At 39.7% G+C, this 17,899-nt stretch overlaps 1 protein-coding gene across 8 annotated transcripts in view; it reads right to left on the bottom strand.

The window, feature by feature from the left end:
- RAPGEF4 (Rap guanine nucleotide exchange factor 4) overlaps positions 1-17,899 on the bottom strand; it is a 158,729-nt gene that overhangs the window by 91,082 nt on the left and 49,748 nt on the right. The window contains exon 1 of one of the 8 annotated variants that reach the window (XM_037397431.1): positions 16,034-16,427. The exons of the other annotated variants lie outside the window; for them this stretch is intronic. The gene's annotated coding sequence lies outside the window, so the exon portion shown is untranslated. Of the gene's footprint in view, positions 1-16,033; positions 16,428-17,899 lie in introns of those variants that run through there. 8 annotated transcript variants of the gene reach the window in all.

Raw genomic sequence — 17,899 nt, 5'->3', positions numbered from 1 at the left:
GACAGGTAATATGAGACTTGCAAACACAGGATGAGGCTGGCTTTGTCCAGCTCCTTGCCTGGGCAGCTATGGGCTGCCGCCTACACTGTTTCTTCCATATGGTGTGCCTCCCTGCACTGATCTTTGGCATTTTTCTGGAACAGAGCGTCAGCTGAGACAAAAGGTCACACCAAGAAGACATTTATGTTTCTAAAGTGCTTTGACAGAGTGGTAAATTCTGTAATTGCAGCAACACACGTGCCTTGTTTCTGATCACGTATCTTAACCTGCAGCGCAAGTAAAAAGCAAGGATTGTGTGTATTAGAGAAGTCAGAAGAGCCTCTAAACCAAGTTCTTGTTCCACCCTGAGATTACCACCTTGCAGATACAGAAGGCCTGATACATATGACCAACATATCTTTGCATTAACGTTATGAAAAAGGCTTCATCTGAAGAAATGTATGTGGAACTAGGTATGTACCACTGAGATAGAGAGAAGCTGCAAACCTCTCAGTGCAGGCTGTGCTCTGACAGTGGGTTGAAGTCATGCTCCTCTGTAATGAAATTCTGTAAGGTCACCACAAGGTCTGTGCAGTACTTAAGTCCTAAAAATAGGTTTTAAATGCAACTTAAATGACATATTGGCCTTATGTTGACATTGTGTGCAGCAGTGGCTTTATCTATTGTTCATAAACAGCTTCTTCTCTTTCCTCCCCTTGTATTTTTGTACAAGGAGATCTGAAACAAAGAAAAAGCAAAATGGTGAGCAGATCTGTAACTCTGCTTTTCATATTTAAAACCTCTAAGCACAGAATTATGTTGGTCTAGAAACTTGTTTTCATCTGAAAGGAAACTCTAGGTTAAATATTAATTCCTCTACAATCAATATAAACCTCTTAATGAGTTCTGTTGGGTCAGTCTAATGCCATGCTTTTGCTTCTCACAGAAACAAACACATAACAACTTCCAATACTCTTCTAATATTAAAGGCTTCCTTTTCATGGGTAATTCCTCAAAGCGGTTGTTTTTACTCGATTCTGCCTAACAATAATGAGGCTATTTCATAAATGTAAGTAAGTAAACATACAAGGGAATTTCCCTTCTAACATTAGCCTTTCTTCAATGTTTTTAAAGCATTATTTTGATTACAGTGTGAGCTGCTTTAAAAGCAGTTTGTGCAGCTCACTCAGTAACACTGCTGTGAAGTAAAGACATGTACCATATAAAATAAGAGGGGAAAACCTAAAAACAAACTAAATAATTATAATTCAGGAAGTATGACTGAACATAGCCTGCTCCTTCTAGTGCATGGAAACGAGTGTATTCCAACACAGAAAATCACTCACAATCAGACTGGTATCACTCAACAGGACCCCAAAATACCTGAGCTCCAACTCAGCTAGCAGTCAGTGCAATGGCACCACTAGAATTACCTTGACAGCATAAATCTCTCGTGGGTCCAGCTGCTCACATCCAGAGGCCCCTTCATGCACAGTATATTATAATAAATGCTGGCTGTGGTACTTCCCCACCAGAGTTCACAATAATATTTCAACTACTTTGTAACACAGTGTTTAGCTATACTGCCTGACATCCACATGCGCAGCCCAACATCTCATGGCCCTCACCTCTGAAGCTCCCTGAAAAGGCCTGTGAAACATAGTCTCCTCTGATAGACCTGTACAGCTGCATCTTGTCTAAAGATATCAAAACATACTGGAGAGGAACAACTGACTTTTATCAAACTGAAATGCAGACAACGTTAAGAATTCAGTTGTGCTGTAACACAGAGATTAGGTAAAATACCTTAACAACCTTCAATACAACAGCCTTACGTGGACAGGGAAGTTTTCAAGGTTTTTCCCTCCGACATTTTACTTAGTACAAAAGCTTGCACACCAAATGCTGATCTGTGATTCTAACCCAGAGTCCTGCTGTGGCTGTTTCTCACGCAATCATTTCTTTAGACATAATGTACAGTAACATTATTCATTTCACCTCAGCCCTCGAAACATTTTTAAACCTCATCACAGGAGAGGACAGTGAGGAACGGAGGCACACAGGGATGGAAAAGAATGAAGAAAGTCCCACTGAAAGTTAACTGTTAGCTAAGAAAGAAACATTAACAAGAAATAAGAAGCAAGCGAAAATGTTCTGGTGAGCAATGGGTGAAGGGTAGCAGGGGAGTGCAATACACAGCCTAAATAGATTTCTTCAGTCCACTGAGCAGATGAGGTATCACAAGGAGTGGACAGAGCTCAGGGAAGACGGCACACTAAGAAAAGGAGACAGTATGAACTGACTGACAGATATGCCTAATAAATTAACTCCCTCCTCTCTCTTGTTGCCACCAAAGAAGCACTTCTACCTGTTGATGTCTTAGATAGCAATTTCACAACAGGCGGAAGCTAGGCTCCTTAAATCTGCCTGTCGTTGCGACAGGCTAGGCTTACAAGATTCTGCAGATCAAGATGAACAGCACATAACACAACTTCTACCAATTTTCCAATCACAAGCTTAATCTCTATTTTCCATAAGCATTGTTTTCCTTTGCTATTTTTTTATGTTGTGGCACCAGGATGTAAATTATAAGCAAAATTAGAAGAAAATAGGATAGAAAATGGGAGTTTCAAAGGAAGACAAGCAGAGTCCAAACTACTCTGAGATTCTGAGTGACCTGTTTAAAGAAATTACAGAATATTCTCACAGATCAATTCAGATGGGTAAAAATAATCCAAATCCTTTTGGTTACCATTTAAATATTACTCAAATTGTGTTTTTTCCAATTGAGCTGAGTATCAAGCCTGCAGCCTAGTTTGACTAGGCTGACACTTCAGTGTGAGCAGGAATTTTATATTCAAAAGCCTTTGTTTTCTATTTATTTCATTTTATTTTAATGGGAGTTTCTTTCACAGTAAAATATATAATCACAAAAACCAGTGACCTTGATTTTCATTCCTCACTATCAGCCTCCATTCTCACTATAACCTGTCATGTTATCTATCATCAAGATTAAAAAGCATTCGAGACATGCAGCTGGGCACAGTAATAAAGATGCACTGTAGATTTTCTTAGGTGGAAAAAATAGCAAAAAGATGTTAAGGATGAATCTACACATGACCAAAAGAAAAAAATGAAGCAAGAGGCACATAAAAAAATGGAGACAATTCCAACAATGAAGGGTAAAGTACTGAACTAAACTGAAAAATAATCTTTCCAGAAAAAGAAAAAGGGTGGAAGGAGAAGAGTACGACATCATATCAGTCTCCTCCCCTGTCCAACAGAGCCCTGAAATCATCTTGACTGGGGTCCAACGTTGCTAAGTTCTACACACAATATGAAAGGTCAGATCCTGTCTCTCCTGCCTCCCACCCAGAAAGGCTCACAGTGCACTTAGAGACAGGATGCAAGCAGGCAAGTGGCACAGTACAGAAGGTGCAGAATGGCACAAACTAACTAAATACAAGAAGAGGATATTTCACTGGGGATTTCTGTTCACATAAAGCAAATAAAATTATACCAGAGCATGAGAAAACTGAGAACAAGAAGTTCACAGCTTTGGCAGTCATCACAGGACAGACCTCAAAAGGCTGAAATGAGAATGCCTTAGGAAACACTCTCAGGGATGTAAAAGAATGGTATTTGTTACATCCTTGCACTACAGCTATACCACCAAAAAGGGATGCAAAGGAGAAACAGAGCCAACACTATCCCAAACAGAGGTTTAACTAGACATGACCAGATTCAAAGAGGCACAGTTAATAAGTTTACGAGGAAGGACTACACAAATGATGATGGTGGAAGACTGTAATCAACTGTAAGAGAAAGGCAGTCACTGAAGGCTCACTAACAGACCATTAAACTTGGCCATAGAACACATATGTAAAAACACAGCAGTTCTGTGAGGCAATTTGGCAAGGAAATTCCATATCTGAGAGGCAATGAGAAAATCTGATTCCTGCACTAAGACTCCTTCAGAAACAATTTGCCAAGATCAAGCATCCTAAACCTGTCAACACAAATGCCCAAGTACCAGCTCCTCAGGGGAGAGACAACTTCTATCAAGCTGGCTAAAAATGTTCCATGAAACATTGGTGGCACTTAAGTTTGCCATTCTGGAAAACCTGGCTTTTAAAAGTATATTCTAAAACTTATACTTGACTTTAAAAGTTACCTATTTGATAGCAAGCTCACTAGAAACTGAATAAATTTTCTGAACTTTTATGTTTCTGTTCCATTTGGGCAAACAGTCATTTCTTCTGGGTACCCCCTTGCACATGGCTAAAAGAATTTTCACTAGCATATTGAAATCTCAACCTACCCCACTAGATTAATAGGTTTAATACAACCAGGATGTAGAGTAACACATTAGTTTTGAAAGTAAAACATCATTCTAGTTCATTGCTTTCAATTGTTCACTTCTTAAATATCTTATTTCCTTCTTTTTTATGGAATCATTTTTCATTTGTTTGTTTAAAGGATGACAAAAAGGTATTAAAATAAATAAATCAGGCTGTGCTGGGGAGGCGCTACCACCTGCTTCTCATGAACCCTGGCTGTTCTTCTTCCAAACCCATTGGAAACAATGTATTGCAATGAATAATATTTACACAAAGAAAACAGCTGTACTAGATAAATACACTGGTTTTACATGGAAAGCAAACTAAATTGGTTTTCAGAAGAGCAGGAAAAATAACAGTGCATAATATTACTACATTATGATTTTAAATAATTTCTGTAGATTATCAAATGAAGATGAATGGATTGCTTAAGACTTACATTGCACAAGTACATTTTGAAAATTCGAAGAGACTCAACAAGGACATTACAAAGTGTTTTTTTAAAGGCCCTGCTAGGAGGACACAGTAAATAACCCGGGGTCTGGCTGTGCAGTGGCAGCTGGGAGGAGAAAGCATCTTGTCCACTCATCTTTCTGTCTGTTTCTGTTACACTGAACAGTCCCTGATAATTTTCCCAACCTTCTCATTAAAAGCACACCCAAACAAACCTTGCTGTCTGTGTTATAATTGTGGCCAAAATGTGTCAGACCTTCTGTACTCAGCTCCGAGTAAACAGACTCCATTCTGCTGCTCTGCCTTCCTAAGGAAACGTAACTGCTTTGCCTGGCAGGAAATTCCTCCCTTTCCTCCCTTCTTCCCAGTCACTTTTTGACTCCAGTGGAAAAATTTTAACCAAATTTGAGATAGGGTTCAAATAAGGTCCTAGAAACTAAATAAAAATTACTGATAGGAGAGAGATCCCAAATATTCTGTTACGACTAAGGGAAAAGAAGGCAGCGCTCTTTGTCACCCATTCACTCAGTAACAGCCAGCTGACCAGTCTGTACACTCACATCAGCTGGCTAATCCTTGAGGATATAACTTCAAACACCACATATGTTGTTTACCATCAAGAAGATACATCATGGAAGTTATGGTAAATATTGGTGGCAGGAAAGAGCAAAAATGGAAAGGAAATCAGCTTTTTGAGTCCTTCCACTCACAGAAAAACTTTTCAATCATTTTCATTGGCTGTGATTATCTTTATATCCCAAACTTACTTGCAACTTCAATTCTTATTCTTAGCAATTCTAAGTGTTTTCATTATGACCACACACTGGCATGTCCTAAAGTTGCTATTTTTCAGGATTTTGTGGGCACCAGTAATGAAGGTGCTAAGCATCTGAAACAGGCAGCTCTGGCTTGGAATACATTGCTATTACGTGCTGTTACAGTGGTAAAAAATATGCATGGGTATTGTTATGCACCTCTGATAGGAGAGAGGCAGGTTCTATTGAGAAGTAATCTGCTATACTTCACCCTTTTTCTGACAGCAAGAAAAATGATTAATTCTTGAAGCAAGCATATTGTTATACTGGGACAAGATTTTCAGTCCCTCTAGAAGACAAGACGAGGTCACTGGTAATACTAGAGTTAGAGCATTTCTTAATTGAAGGGCTACCTAATTTGCAACGACCTACACTTCCGTCTGTTTTTGTAGGGCTCTTTCTCTGTCGTGAAGCAAGACAGACAAAGCTTGTTATTGTCACTTTGATACTGTGTATCCACTTACCGTTCAAAGACAGTCTTTATATAGAATATGCAGTAAAATAAGCTACAGCATGAGTCACTGCAAGAGTCCATGCTTCTTGAGCATTATGAGGCACCAGAGGAATCAAATGACTTGCGTATGGGAACAAGGCATTATCCACCAAGCCACAAGTGTAATTATAGAACAGCCTGTAAGAAAGTTTTCATTAACAGACAGAAAACGCTGCCTTCACATCTAAATTCACTTCACTTAATTCTTCTGTTAACTCACAACTCTAAAACAGTATTAGAGACAAGTTTTGAAACCCATATTGTAATAAAAATCAAACACATTAGAAATAAGGCAAAAATATTGTTTCCATATAATATATATTTTTTTTTTCCCCATATGGTAACTGCTGTTTATCTGATCTGTCTTCCTTTGAAAGTACTGAGGGGAATTCAGTGTTATAGAATACGAAGCTGTACACATATGCTTACCATATTTAACTGGCTAGTTTTCAATTTACAAGTATTCCCCTACACATTGCTAGCTGGTTCTTTAAAGAGCATCACAGAATGCAATTTTATACTGTCTCTTTAGTTTCATAAACTTCAGATTTCTTGGTATCTTGGTGAGAGTCTTGGTATCTTTTAGATAAGACAGCCACTGTAATCTCTGTCTTTTATGCAAGTTCATTATTTGCATAACTCCTATGGAGTTAAAGTCCATCATACACACCTGTGTTGGAATGGATCCTTAGCTGACATAAATTAACAGCTTCACTGGCTTCAGCAAAACTGATTTGTATTTATTGATCTGTTCCAATAGCACTAACGAGCACCTGCCTTCTGGCAGGAAGGCGTATTGTCCACTAACTAATACTGAAGACTAGATCTCAGGAGATCTCTGTCATATTCCCAAGTTGCCACTCACTCACCATAACTGATACTTGAACCAAAACTGGTTCAAACTGGGAAATGTGAAGTCAGACTACCCTTTAACAGATTTCCTGTTCATTTCTGCAGTGAGAAATTTCATCCTTGGGAAGGGCCACATACAGCCAGCCTATGTTCCAGCTGTGTCCTGGCCCTCTTCTATTCCCAGGCACTGTTGCACTGCCTCAGCAATAGGGAACGCAGATAAGCACAGGACTTCAAAGGTCCCTCCGCAGAAGAACCACATAACGATTTCAGAAATTGTTTTCAACTCAAGCTTTAGGAAATCACTGTAGGTTCCAAAAACAGTAAACAAAAGCCCTATGGAATAGGTATGACATACTCTTGCCACTGTCTTGTAAAAACATCTGGTGGTGGTTTTTCATGGCAAAATCACAAAGGTTTCCAATCACCGGTACCTAAGCTTAACAAACTTGACAGGCGTTACAAAGATGACATGCAAACAGGCCTGCAGACCTACTGAATGACTGCAGGGCCCAGTGAGTGTCTGTAGTGCTAGCTTCAGCTAGAGCTAATCCTGCTGCAAACAGAAACAAGTGGGAAAACACAGAGAAGAGAAGAAAGTGCTAGTGCCCGAATACTTAATAGGGGATTATTTGTCAACAATAGCTGCATCAAATCTGGCCTCTTACAAAGGAAAATAGCTACAAGTGTTCAAAGGTGCCATTTTAATGAAGAAGTGAGCAAAATAAGATGCCAAGCAAGACCAACACAAGCCTGCTGATTTCCTCCGCCCCAAGACAGAAACTAAAGGTCTGATGCACCAATGTGTTACTCCAATTTCAAGTCAGTGTGACTTTTTTCCAAAAGACATAAAACTCAAATAATGCTTATATATCAGCTTAATTAGAACAACAGAGAGATGTAATTCAGGAGGGGTTTCCAGAGTGTATACTAGTAGCAGAAGGAGACGATGGTGACCAGAAAAGCTGTTTCAAGCTACCAGATGAAAGGTAAGTGACAAGACTTTGGACTGAACTGACACTTCCTTTGTTGGAGCAGCACTCCCAGTAGAGAAGCTGATTGTCTTTTCTCTAATTTGTGCAGAGCTACATTTTATCTAGATCTCTCACCATCACCCTAAACAGTACAAAGAACAGTAACACACGCATAAAAAACAGCTCCTAAAGTGGCTCTGTCTAGTAGAAAATGCTACAAAGAGCCTGACCCAAATCATCTCTGAATTTATCAGTATGTTTTAGAAGTTTCTGAAAGATAAAAGATTCATCTCCTTAGAACTAAAATTCTCAGTGTCACATGTTAGGCATGGCTTACTAATGAGAATGAATACTATGTTTGGTATGTTCCTTTATGGTTCTCTTTTCATGCCTTGCAGCAGAATGGTCAAACCTCTGCAGCTACAGCATCCAGAGGCCTGCTTTGCGGTGGCTCCTTGTCACGCAGCCCAAGCCATACTCTCTTCCTGCATGGACAAGTGGCAGAGTTCAGTTTTCAGACACTGAAACAGCCTGATGGGCAGCAGGAGGCACTTGGCTATTAGGCAGCAGGGTAGCCAAGCAGCTGCTCCCTGGTACCTGACAGGAAAAGGCCAGAGGCCAAATAGAAAGAACCTGCAAGCTAGGGGTGACCAGTTGGGCACCAGGGTTATTCATGAGGGACTGTTTAACTTGATCTCTATAATCAGTGCATCACCATCCCTGTGAACACAGCCCAGTGGAATGCTACTGAATTAAATACTTAATATTTGTAAAACGCTTCAAGGTATGTAGATTAAGGATCCCACAGAACTGCTAAACAAAATAATATTATTTTGCATTCCTTCAGGAATAGACAAACACTACAGTATGTAACTGGGCTGATATCTCTTTAAATATAGATCATTAGAGCTCTCCTGAGATTCCCATCAGTGTCAGTAAATGTATGTACAAAGAACTACTCATTTTATTATCTTACAATACAAAACCCCATGCATATATCCACAGTCATTATATATTCAGTACATTCCCTTTAATGTCAGTACATCAACTGCATTTCAGTTGAGATTTAGCATTCATCATCACATTCAGGCAAGTTTTGTCTTGCCTTCTCATCTCCCATACTTGATCTGCCTCTTTAAACTTGGCATTTCTAGCAACCTCTCCCAGCTAGGTTTTAAAAGTAGATTCTTCTCTCTGCTCAATAAGCAAGAGAACAGTATATAATTTCCTGTTTTATGTACATCTGGCACTGTAGAATGAACCATTGCATCCTACCAAGGCAGCAGAAAAAAATAGCTGAAAAACCTCCTGTATGGAAAACAGCTCTGCAGCACTGGCTATAAAACCTATTACATATTACATGAAAGGTTAGCAGATTTCCTGGCAGAATATAGTACAGTATGTGGGATTTCGTTGCTGTATAGGAACAGAGCACTGACAGAGAGAGGGCCTTCCATCAAACACTAAATGGCGAACCTCAATCTGCTTTTCTCTGCACTAAATAAAAAATGTCAAGAGAAATCTGGCAGGAGTCTACACTTTCTAATGTTAATATTTTGAGTGATAGCCTACACAGAGCATCTGCAACAAAATAACCTTCCCTATTTAACTGGCAAACAAGCTGAGGGTACAAAATATCCTAAAGCACTGAAATTACTTAAGCAACCACGCTCCATTTATAGCAACGACTTAGGCGTTTCAGAAACTACACAGCACTGACATTCAGTGATCCCAGGGACAGAATTTAAAGGTATTTCAGCATTCAGAAACACAGTTACCTAAGTGCTGGCCCTCTTAACAATCCCACAATGAGCATATGATAACTTCGGGCTTCCATGTGAGGTTATGAACTATCTTTATCAAGCCTCCAACTCCAATAAGAGGGTTATTAAATGAAGATGACCCTCTATTCAAATACAGTCTTAAAAAGGGGAACCATGATGAGAAGTTCATCTTTGCAATGATAGCACACGACAAGACCAAGCGACTGCTGGTTGGGACTGTAGTGGGAATGATCTTACAGTAGCATTAGAAGCTTCATTCTGTTGTCCAAGGCATTTCATTCAGTTGTCCAAGCAGAAAGCAGACTGTCTGAATCAGGGTCCTGGTGAGGCAAGAAGAAAACTTGTTTCCCTGTTTGCACCCTGGTAGACATCCCTTCCTCATGGACTCTGGAGAGCACAAGTAGGATAAGAGTGCATTTGTCTTCCACTGACTTTTAATTGCTTTAACTTTCACTATTAATAAAGCAATACTGCTTTCCAAACCTTCCCATAAAATTCTAGCTCTTCAGTTGTCTTTCAGCACTCAACTGTCACATGCTCCTCAAAGAAGCAAACTCCTCAGGAGGAGTCTGGGAAGGCAGTACCTGAGTTACTCTCAAGTGCCAGAACTAGTCCATGGAGCCTTGATAGTTGGTCAGGTTGTTTTACAGCCCTTGTGCCTGCAAAAGCACTGCCAAACTAGGAATCAAATACCTATGAAAACCTGACCTAAGCATTTGTGGAAATAATAGCCAAAATTAACTTGGAATGTTGCCATACACTTAGGTAAGGTCATGACATGATGTGGTTACTTGTCGGTACTGATATTTATTGAAGTGGAATAAAGTGCTATTCATGAGCTAAAAGCCAACCCAATGTTTTATTCAGAATTAAAATGCTTTTTGCAAAGAGGATGGCTTTTCCAAAGTGCTAAGCACTGGGCCAGTTCTGTTTCATTTAATGTCAGAGGCAGCTTGTGAAAACAGCTGCCCTAATTTGAACCATTATGCTGGCTGTTCAGGGCAACTGCAGTCTGACAAGCCAGCACTGTCTCCCTGGGAGATGAATATGGCTATGGGTAAGCAAGCAAGCTGGCACAAACAACAGGAGCTTGGGCACAAGAGTAACTAGGGATTGACACGGCTTCCCTGGCTATCTGGAAAACCTTTCCCTATTGTGAGTAAGCTGGGTGAAAGCTGGAGAAACTCTGTTATGCTAAACTGTATTTCAGAAGCACATAGGATGGCCAGGACCATCAGTCAAAGACCAGCAGGAATTTTAGTTACAATTCCATTATGACTAAAAAAATGCAGCATTACAGGGACTATATATTTCTCCCAGGCCTCTATTCTGTCCAAGTTCAACACGACATACCTGGAGTCTAAACATTCCAGTTAGATCAGTAATTTAATCTACCATGTGCATCATTTTCTAAATACATTTTCACTGAGCTATTGCTGTTGTTGCACACCATTACAATTTAAATTACAAGGGTACATGATACATATAGCTGGTATTGAGTTCAAACTGTTAATGTTAAAGAGAATGAGGCAATACTGCATATGCCTCATTACCAGGCTGTATGACCAACCCTAGAAATTTCCAGCCCTACAAATATGATGACAGCCAGTCCATCATGTCTGGGACATTGCTACCCACAAATAAGGTCAGCCCAGATTCGAAACCTTTCTGTGATGTTTCAAAATATATCTTGCAGATCACTGGAAAACCCATTCCTGCTCTTCAGTGTCCTCTTAAGAAGTGACAGAAGTCACCAATATTAGTAAAACAGAAGCTACTGGCTAAAATCAGGGAGACCTAAGAGAGGAGTGCACCTGGAATGAACCCACTGAGACTTTTATGTTAGCTATATAAGTCATTGCAGCTACACCTTTTTCAACCTTGAAACTATAAATAAATTTGTAACAAAACATTTTTGGAAATGTTCTTTTTCCCTTAACATAGTAAGGCCTACTTCCACAAAGATCTCAAATGCTAAGTTTTCATTCAGGTACAACTCTGTCTAATGTACTCTTCAAGGAGTTCAAGTCACTAATGGATGCAGCTATGCAATACCACCCACTTGCAACCCTCTTACCATCTTTGCTTCCTTATGCAGTCTATTCTTAAACAGCATCTAATTATGTGTATTCCCAGCTTCAAAGCTTTGTACTAGACATTGATGATATTGAGTGGCAATGCATGATGTTACTCTGTCTATAAATCTCTTTTCTTGGAAATCCCTTTCTAAAGAATCACAGCAAATCCAGATTACATCCAATCCCTTCACACGTTCCCATGCATCCCATGGCTGTTGGCTGTGGTACCACAATACAAAGCATTCAATGCAACAATGGCCTATGCCCTGCCAACTGTTGGCTCCTGCTCCTGTGCCCAACACGTCATCTTCTTGGCCAGGTCTGCAAAAATTGAGAAGGGGGGCCTACTGTGAACAGGGAGCACTGAACAGATTTGGGACTTTATGAAATTGCTTGCAAAGCCAAGAAAGAATAGCCAGAAAGGGGCAAGGCAAATCCTGAGGAAATATTTGCCTCTTTGTAACATGAGAAAATAGCCACATTTTTCCACACAAGATCAGTTAAGGCATTTACAAAAGTAACCAAAGCACTCTATAAAACTCTAAAAAAGCAACAGAGCACTTGGTTTTCCTTTCCAATGTTACAACAAATTGGGTTTACATCTTTTATATAACATTTTAGCAGTCTTGCAATGGAAATGAAGAAGATGCAAACATACGTATATATTGCATATATTCCACCCTATATTGCATTTCAGAGTATCTCGCTGAAGCAATTTAATTAACATCAGGCAAAAAAGAAAAATGTAACATTAAGGTGATTCAAGATCTATTTGTATAGTCTTTCTTGTCATTAAAAATAATGGCCCCTTTTCCACTGAGAAAAGCTAAAACAACAGTTGACTCCCATGCACCCTGAATCTGCATGGAATGTCTCATTGTCTCCAGCTGTATAAAGATAAATACCCATATTAATCAAACATTCCCAATTGTCTGTCTTCCAGATCATTGAGCATGTAAAAAAAGAAGTCTCTGACTGCAGCTGGCACCACTACTCCGTGGCCTGTCCACAGTGCAGGGGTAATCTAGGTACTAGAGGCTGCCCGCACATCTCACTTCTACCAAGCTTTATGGTTTGAAAGAGAGTGCTTTGGAAATAAAAGTAGCCCTTCGGGCTTTGTTCTTTCATTTCAAAATACTTTCTGCTATTCTGTTCCTACTATGAAGTCAGCAGCCAACTATCAAGGAAAGACAATTAGTCAAAGACCTCTGCAGAAGCCGCACGCTGACCCAGCAAGAGGCATACTCAAAGAGACTGCTTCTGGAGCCCTTTGTGTCTAATGAGCTGTTACATCGGATTACATTACTTAGAGAAGCAAAGATAGCAACATCAAACCCATACATATCAAATGGGACAGTCTCTTCTTTTTACAAAGTGCTATCAAGACTTACAAACTCAAAAGTAAAACTAAACAAATTCAAGCTATGCTTCTTTCCTTGTCCTGATACCCCTTTCCGCGGTATTTTCCAGTAGACTGATACAGTGTTATCCACTCATGTATTTAGGTAACTATACAGTAAGTCTACCCATTATTTTCCCTCTCTGTACCAACTGTCCTAGAGTCTTCTGTAGAGCGTACATAATCATATCTAAAGATTTGGCTGTCCTTCTGATCCATCAGAACATGAAAATGGACAGGAATTTGGTCTCCAAGCCCTTTTGAGAGCAGATTTTATCAGTAGACATTCACTGAAATTCATAAAGAAAGCAGCAGGCAAAAAGAATGGTGCAGCAGTTGCTTGGGTCATATGTACAGCCACCACTAAGATGACCACAAACCCAACCTCCTGGTTTTGATATGGGGCTGCACAAGTCAGGGCCTGGGGGGTTATCCTATGTTTTAGGGCATGTCCTCTTCCTCTTTTCCAGAGAGGGAATTTAAACTGCATCTGTGGATACATCTGGGGATTTAGTCATCTTCAGACTATCTCTAGGAATAAAAGTAGCAATGAATTTATCTAAAAATCAACTCACTCCTCACCCTCCCCTGCAATTCCCCCTGAAGCATTCACTGAATAATTTGCCAATTAAAAACCAGACAGTCCACAAGTTTGCTAGTCATTCATTTACAAAAAGACACAGGGCACCCATTTTCATGCTGCAGTCACATTTTAATCAAATATTAATCCTTAGAGGTCTTTGAAGGGATGAGACATTCCCTCTTTGACAAGCCCATTCTTAAAATAACTTCTTTGCTTTAACAGTTAACAGGTCAAACAAGAATGCAGCAGGCAAGTCATGGATTAAATAGTACCTTCAACAAACAGGACTCAGCGACATCAAGAAAGAGTCAGAAATCACAAGCTGAGGGGGGTGGGACAGTAATCAGGACATGCATTAACTTTTAAAGTTTGCCATTGTCCAATTGTTTTTGGATAGCGTGCATGACAGCGCAGGTCATCCACTGGAGCAGGCACCTTCAGATTAGGGGCTGCAAAAGCTCAATGCCTCCTTACAGCAGAAGTTCCATGAGGAAATGTGACTTGATCTAATTTTGGAATCTGGAAAAAAGACAAACACGAGGAAGGAAGTTTAAAAATATTTGGAAAAAAGTCCTTTCAGAGAAAAAGGAAACTCAAACCAGATAATTCAAATAGCAGTAAATCAGCATCAAACTGCTGTGACATGTCTCTTTAGAAACAGTACATAAGGATTGCTTGTCCCTCTCTGGAACATTTTAGACAGGGAGTAGGAAGTCACTACTATCTTGGGATGGGTTTAGCCCGGTGGTTTCCAGTCATGCCTGTATGTACTGGTACTGCAGACCTCCATTTATGTCCAACACACATTAAACTCTGTTGAGTTAGGTCCACACAGAGCTCCAAACATCCTCCCTTTGGTTTCAAATACTCCTACCTATAGAACAACCTTTGAAACAGAAGTCTGCAATATTTCAGACCCCACAGATCATCAAAGCTAACGGACAGGAGATCTGCTAAGAAAAAGAATCAAAGGAAACTACTTTCAGGTTTCTGGGATAAAGACACAAACCCCTAATTCCACATGAATTTTTCAGTACTGTGCATACACCGCCAGGTAGCACAATCCCCCCCGTGGGTTTCTGCAGGACTGCCCAGGCCATCAGGGAGTACCTGATAAAGCCATATACATACCTTCATGGAAGATCAGGATTACATCAGTCAGCTCCCCTGATTCACCTGGTAAATACCATCTCTAAGGGACTAGTTTGCTGAGTTAATTCATCATTTAACTTGTACAATTTTAAAAAATTCTTCGGTCACAGAGAAATGGAATTAAGACTTTATTAGCTAATTCCCAGTTGTAGGAGAGTAAATTCTCATTATGCACTAAAATGATCTAATTCACACTACAGTCATTCTCAGATGGGTGAATGGATGCATGTTTACCTCACCATGACTCCAGAGGGCAAAGGTTTCTTCCCATTCTTACCTTTTTCTGTTGTCCTCTTCCTCCCTCCCACCCCTCTTTGTCTCTGACAGCTCTGTAAACAGTACAAAATTTATTTTGTGCCAGTGGAAAGAGGGAGAACAGGTAGTAAGCAGAGCAAAGAGGGTTACCACCTCCTCCTTCCTTCATCTTTCCTCCTCCTGCATAGTGGCAAGCCAAACTTAACAGTAAAGTCAGAGGAAGGAAAAGGAATAACAAAACGGATTTGAAAAACACCCATTCTGAAAAACACTAGTTTTCAAGGAAAGGTGCTGAAATGTTAGAATTAGCAAACATAACTGAACGTAAAAGAATTCCAACTAGTCTTTCTAAAATGAAAGAACTTTGGTTTTAGGCTCTTCTCCCTCTATGTCTATGAGACAGGTACAAGGGTAATGAGATTTCACATACAAGAAGTGGTAAAAATATCCATATACTAACCTTCTACCATCCTACCACTGCTAAACTTTACGTACAACTTCTCCTATGAACATATTCTATAAATTGTAGACATTTTGAGTATACCAAAAGACAGTCTATCCTAAGCCTCCTTTTTTGTTCTAATATGCCCCAACACTCTGCTGTAGTGGATTTTGAATTTATAAACTAAACAAGGCCCAGCTGGGTAAATAATGAGCACAGACAGCACTGTAGGAAGTGGTTATTTATTCTAAATCAACCCTCAAACAACCTCATACTCTCTTTCCTGGAATCAATGTAATGCTGGAATTTCACATTTCAGCAATACAATCTATGTTTTCACCACAAGTGCCAATTACAGAGAGCTCAGCTGCTGCCTCTTCTCTTTTTAAAGCAGTTTACCATTGTTCTCGTACAGTCTAGTGTTGTTAACTCACCTATGTTTTCAGCTGAGTAAAGTATCCCACACTTCCCGACCTGAGCTGCTACGCAGTATTGCTGTATGGTCTTTCAGGGAACGTAGTAGTGAAGTCCACCTGTAGTCAGTCATTTTTCTGCATTGCCAAAGTTCTTTGCAGCCATGGTGCAGTCAGCCTGTTAACTTTCCCTCTGACTTGTGCATGTCAGTACCAAATCTCTGCATCTGTAAAACACTTTGGGATCCCTGACAAAAAAGGACTCTATGTAAAGGTCAGATTAATAGCTTTCTTCTTGAGCAAAAACATTTTAGGAGAAAATTTTAAACAGACACACAAGTCTAACATTCTGGAAATTCTCACAGCTGCTGTTTGCTACCTAAACTCTGTGCTGCTTAGAGTCATGTGTGTTCACATGATCTGCTAAGCTGGGAGCTGGGGGCAGTCTCTTGCTCTTGAACTTTTTCCTCCTGCACTTTAAGATCTGCCCAGCAATGCTTTTATTGTGTACTGTTGAGTACATAAGCGCACATGTAAAGGGCATGTGATGGCAGCTGCTTCCAAATGATTTATAACTAGTCTGTCCTTTATTTCCCTTTTTTTGGGTATTGAAAAAAAATCATTAAAATATCAGGACTTTTTTAAAAAAAACAATGAAACCAAAACCTAAAACAAATGCAACTTAAACCACACTTTGCCTTACATGGCAACCACAGAGTAAAGGAACCACATGTTCAATTTTCATTTTCTCCAGATATGAAAATATGTATACTAATTACTTTTAGAGAGTACTTTGACTCAATACACAGAGCATACTTCATATAGGCTATAATGTTTTCAAGATTTATTTAAAGGCTGCGACAGAATGGAATACCAATAACATCACTGCAGGCTTCCTATGAGTAACAAATGAAGCACTAACTCTCTGGAAAGACATGAAGCTTACAAACGGAAACTCTGTCCAATGCTGTAGTGATGAGCATTTAGAAATATAAGCAATCATTATAAGATTAACATAACCCATCAAAGTCCATAGGTCAGTCAGCTTTCTATTTCTGTGTTGTAACAGGAACTGTGGCATCAGCATAGGGCATTACAGGGGGATTAATGACTAGCTGGAATTAAAGGCCCTTGGCTATGCCTGAGGCAATCGGCTCCTCCCACCTACTCACTAATCCCATGAGATACTCTAGTCTCCTTTAGAGCATTAACATCCAGTTTTTTTACAAAATCCTTTCTGCAGAGGATTTTTGTGCTTAGTTTATTTGGAGGACTTTATATACATATGGGAGTAAAACTACAGTGAATTAGGGAGAGCATATTGGGGTGAAAAGCCATATCAGTGCCTTCAAGACTATGTTCACTGGGTACAAATGTTCTCAGCTACCAAAGAATGTGAGTGGGCTTGTATTTTTATTCACTTGCTCTCTCTATTTGAAGTGACATCTATTATTGCATTAACAACTTTCTGCTAGTCTTCCAGTGCTCCAGCTCCTTAAAGAAGTATGTGCGTCACTCCTGTTCAACTTTCTTGTTTTTTGACACCCTGCACCACTACCACTACTACCACCATGGCTGTCTAAATGTCACAGAATCTTTTGGATAACTGCTAGCCACTTTCAAAATTGGCTACAATGCATGTACAACAAAGATAATAACCATTTTATTCGTCATTGCTTTGAAGTTATTAGCACACTACAGATATTAATTTGAAAAATAAAAAAAAAAAGGGGGGGGGGGAAAGTGACAAATCATGTTAACCCCCAGCACAGTGTCTCCTCAGTTATGCTTTTTTATTCCTCAGCCAAAAAAAACCCCTTTGCAAGCATTCACTGACTGCCTCTTGACATACAGAGAAAATAACGTTACAGACTTTCAGCAGTTACA

Source organism: Falco rusticolus, chromosome 8, assembly GCF_015220075.1.
Source record: "Falco rusticolus isolate bFalRus1 chromosome 8, bFalRus1.pri, whole genome shotgun sequence".
Classification (NCBI taxonomy): domain Eukaryota; kingdom Metazoa; phylum Chordata; class Aves; order Falconiformes; family Falconidae; genus Falco; species Falco rusticolus.
This window is presented reverse-complemented; position numbering and strand designations above follow the sequence as displayed.